Below are 4,792 nucleotides of genomic sequence, written 5' to 3' on the forward strand. Positions count from 1 at the left end.
CGTTCTCAGTTTTCTGAGTGGCCCCTGGAGCCGAGGGCGGCCAGTGTGGGGGAAGTCACTTGTCCTCAGCTCCTGCAGTGGAGAAGCCCCTTGTGAACCGAACTTGGCGTCCCCAAGGTCATATGACCAAGAGAACGCCATGCCCACACCCCCTGCAGCAGGTCCACAGAGGGCCTCCCTCCACCTGGGGACACAAGGCAGAAGGGGAGGCGGTCACTCACCCGTCCTGCAGGGCCAGCGGGCCCAGGTGCCCAGACACGGGCAGCTCCCTCATGGCCAAGTGCCTCTCCTTTCAGTCCCCACCTGTCTTCCCGGGCCTCCCCACAGACCGAGACCAAAGAACAGCAGAGACAGGTCCTGCAACCCCACTTCAGTGCCCTTGCTGGACACGGAACAGCGGCCAGAGACAGCTTGGACACCCTGAGCATGCGGGGTGACAGAGCCGGGTTCTGGGGGGTGATGCCCAAGGGTACGGAGCCCACAGTGTGGACGAGCTAGTCAGGGTCTGCGGGACTTGGGGCCTAGCCCCCTTGTGGAGGCAGGTGCCCGAGCTCCGGGAAGGTGGGCAACTACCCACCACAGCTTTCCAGGCCACGGAGCATGTGGCCCCTCAGAGCCCGCCCAGGGACAGGCCCGAGGGAGGGACCCTTCCTCCCCAGACACAGTAGCAGCTAAAGGTGGGGATCTCGGTACACTCAGGGGTTCTTGTGAGTTGGAGGCGCCTGGTGCCAGGCTGTGGTGTGAGGTCAGCTGCGCATCTCAGTCCCTTGTGCTGTCCCCAGGAGACAGGCAGGACCCATAGAGCAAGCCTCAGGTCTCACCAGCCCCCATGGATGGACCCTGGCCCTGGGCCTCAGGCTGTAGGGTCGGGCTCTGGGACTCCTTGGCTCAGCCCCCGCTGGACCAGCCAGTGCCAGGCACGGCCTGCAGACGCAGGGCCCCTGGCAGGCCTCACACTCGGGCAGTGCAGGGAGCGTGCCAGCAGGCTCTGCACCTCGGTTCTCCGTGCCCACCATGCCAGGGACGGCCATCTCGGGGCCACAAGTGCACTCTGGTGTGTAGGACCCTGGGCTCCCCTGGGGAGGGCTGCTGGCCATGGTGCCCCTGCCCCTGCCCCTGCCACTGGAGAGACAAGAAAAGAGCGCAGCTGCCGTCCACAGCCCAGGCAGGGCTCGTCTCTGGGTCTCTACGGCGGGTACCACCTGCAGGGGCACCACCTTCCCTCAGACCCTTCGGACCTGCCTTCTCCCACTCTGATGCCTCCGGCCCCTCCAGGAGTGAGGTCCCAGGCCGCTGTGACAAGGCGGCCTGCACCGGGCCCAGGCCCTCATGAGGCTCCTCCTGATCCCAGCCCCCAGAGCCAGTACCTCCTGTCATCCGAGCTCTCCTCCTGGCTGTTGCCTCCTCTCCCATTCCAACAGTGGGGTCAGCACCCTTCCTGTGGAGGCCCAGGTGACCCAGGTCTCTCCAGAGCCCTTTAGCACAAGGCTGAGAACTGGTGTCCCTCCCAGGGAATGCAGACTGTCCCACTCCTAACTGGATGGCCCAGGAGGCCAGGGCCAGCCGACACTTGATAGTGCCACCGTGCCCTGTCCCCAAAACCACGCCTGGAGCCTGCAAAGAGCTGTCTTCTCTGCAAGGGCCAGGCCAGAGAATTCAGCCCACCTGGTGGGCCTCAGGTCTGTGGCCACCTCCCAGTGTTGTGGGTGATTTCTTCCCATGGCCTGGAACAGTTCAGGTGTCCCTGAGGATTCGTGTGCAAGAAGGTTGGCCCCAGGGATCAGTGCCCTGGGGCAGTGGTGCAGCCTTTCAGCAGGGGACCAGGTGGGAGGCCCTTGGGGCCTGGACCTCCTGTTTGCCCTCCCTCTCTCCACACAGCACTGCCCAGTGTGCTGAGGACCCTTGCCCTGGGCTACCTTACCATCCACCAGAGGCTGAGGCGGCAGGGCTACCCAAGCTTGGACTGTTGGCCTCCAAAACTGGAGCTAAACAAATCTCTTCCTAGAGGAGCCGCCTCAAGTGTTTCGACTGATGCATTTAGTATCCTGGGCACGAAGTGGGCAGTGTCAAAGCGTCCCTCTGGGCCTCCCTACCACATCTGTTACCCAGCAGGCCTGGAACCCAACCACCAAGTAAGTGAATGGCAATTATGCACTTAACAGCCAGGGAAGTGACCACGGAGTGGTCTGCTGCCCAGGGACACTAGCACTTCATTCCGGACTCTTCTTCTTACCTAACCTGTAAACCCTTCTCCAACCGGGAGCCAGGGTGACATCAGAGCTGACTGAGGCCCTCTGCCCAACTGTCCTCAGAACCTCTTGATGTTCCTGCTTCCTAGGGTCCTGCCACCAGGGCCAACAGCTGCAGTAACTCTGCTGTCCATTCTGTTCCGTTCCTGGACAGCCAAGGCGATCTAATCCCAGGCGCTCCCCAGCTCTGCAGGGGTTGCTGTCTCTTACAGCCTCCTTGGCCTGTGGCCTCCTTCCTCCCTGCTCAGGCCCAGCGGCCCCACCCTGGGTCACCCTGGCAGCCAGGAGACAGGCAGCCTCTGATGGGGCACCGGTGGTGCTGTGGGCTGGCCCTGCCGCCCGCCGCACAGAGGAAGTGCTGGCTTACGAGGGCAGCGTGGGGTCCACAGAGCCACATGCTCAGGCCTCCGTAGACGCACAGGGCATGTGTCGGGGTCCTGGCCTCCAATGGACAGCCTGGGCGGAGCTCTCAAGACACCTGGAGACTCAGGTCCCCTGGGTGTCTCCCGGAGGAGGTGGGATTTCCTGTCGGCTGCCAAAGAGGCCCCTTGCTGCTGGCTGAGTGCCTCACTCCTTGCTGCCACTCAGGAGTCAACGTCCCACCCCCTCCGCCCTCAAATGCCCGGTGGCCGCACCCGCCAGGCATTCCCAGGCCTCTGCTGTGACGTCTTCAACGTGGGCCCTCCACCTTGTGGCCGCGAGCACCAGGACCCAGCCAGGTCGGGGCCTGTGTCTGCTGGGCCCGGCCACCTTGCCACGAGTTCCCCAAGGCCCTCCAGAACCCTTGTGCTCCGTGGCGTCTTCCACGACTAGAGACGTACCTGGGCAGCCTGTGGGAGCCAGGCTCAGGACTGTAGGTGAGCCCCCTGTGAAGGAGAGAAGGAAGGAGGGGCTGGTGGAGGAGCTCGGCTGGCAGACGTGGAGGCCATCCTGGTGGGGCTGGTGGGGATGGGCCTGTGTCCACCCTGGGGCAGCCCGGGTGGGAGGCAGGCAGAGTGCAGGTGGGTACAGAGCAGGAGCCTGGGGGAGCAGCAGGCCTGGGCCCTTTGCTCAGGAAGCGGGGATGCTACTCTGCATCCACCCTGGGTTCCCCTTTCCCCCGCAGGCTGCCCAGGGGTGGACACAGGTGGACGCAGACAGGCACGTGCTTGCATGCACACTCACTCCGATGACAGGCAACACACTATGCACACCAGATGAGATACACACCACACTCTATGCACACACTCACAAGACAGTCACCTGTACACTCACACCCATCTCCTTTAACAGCTCCAGGCCCCAGGCTCCCACCACCCACTCGAAAGCCCGCTGGGGCAAGGACAGCAGTGGCTCACCCTGCCTGAGGCGGGGAGACATGGGTGGCCCCGATGGACCAGACAGGGATGCACCATGCAGACTCCTGGATAGCGGGCACAGGCACACACAGAGGGGCTCCCCGGGGAACACCCCTTTGTACACTAGGGCTGCTCCCCCGGCACTGCCCAGTGTCCTGAGGACCCTTGCCCTCGGCCACCTTGCCATTAAGCCAGATGAGACACCAGCCAAAGAGGCAGAGTGAAGCAGGCTGGGGGGCACCTGACCAGGAGCTGGAGCCTTGCCCCAGAGGGAGGCACAACCGAGAGGTCTGCAGAACTGCTCCTTGAAAGCTGGGGTCTCACCGCCAAGCTCCCTGGTCCCCTCAAGGATTGCCCTGAGTTCAGCCCACCCCGTCCTGACTGCACTCCCTCGAGGAGTAGCCCTGGCCAGAGTCCGCTGACCTCAGTTTCCCCAGGCACCCTGCCTCAACCTCTGGGCTCAGGTGTGGACACATCACCCCCGGCTGCATTCTTGCAGGAAAGGGGTGACATGGCCAATGCCTTTGGGCCTTGCCCACCTAGGACACCAAGTTAGGCTGTCCTGCCTATCCTCGCTCCTTCCCACCGGGCCTGCAGCTCATGCTGTGGCCTCCCACCGGGCAGCAATGTAGTGCCCGTGGGGAGGGCAGTAGCACAGGCAGGGCAGAGACCCCAGACGCACCTTCAGTCTCTCAGCCCTGCTGGAAGGTAAGACCACCCTCTCAGATCCACCCACGACACAAGGTGTGACCTGAGTCGAGGTACATGTGCATCTGGCTGCACACACCCATGCAGGTCGAACCTGAGGACACAAGGCTCCCCTTCTGCCAGCCACAGCCCTTTGGGGACCAACTGAGGGAAGCATGGGCTGAGGTCAGGCAGGGAGAGGGCAGAGGACAGCACAGAGGGGTGGGGGACTTTGCCCGTGTTCACCAGAGAAGTCAATTTTGCATGGAGCATCTTCTGGCCCTGACCCAAGCTCATGCCCGCCTCCTTCTAAACTATCACCACCTCCTGCCCCATATCCTGCCCCGTCTTCTCCTCCTGCCCCATCTCCTCCTCCCCAATCTCCTTCTCTCCCTCCTCCTGCCCCATCTCCTCCTCCCCAATCTCCTTCTCTCCCTCCTCCTGCCCCATCTCCTCCTCCTGCCCCATGTCCTCCTCCTGCCCCATCTCTTGCTCCTACCCCATCTCCTCCTCCTGCCC

The sequence above is a fragment of the Marmota marmota genome, unplaced genomic scaffold (genome assembly GCF_001458135.2).
Source record: "Marmota marmota marmota unplaced genomic scaffold, marMar, whole genome shotgun sequence".
Lineage (NCBI taxonomy): Eukaryota > Metazoa > Chordata > Mammalia > Rodentia > Sciuridae > Marmota > Marmota marmota.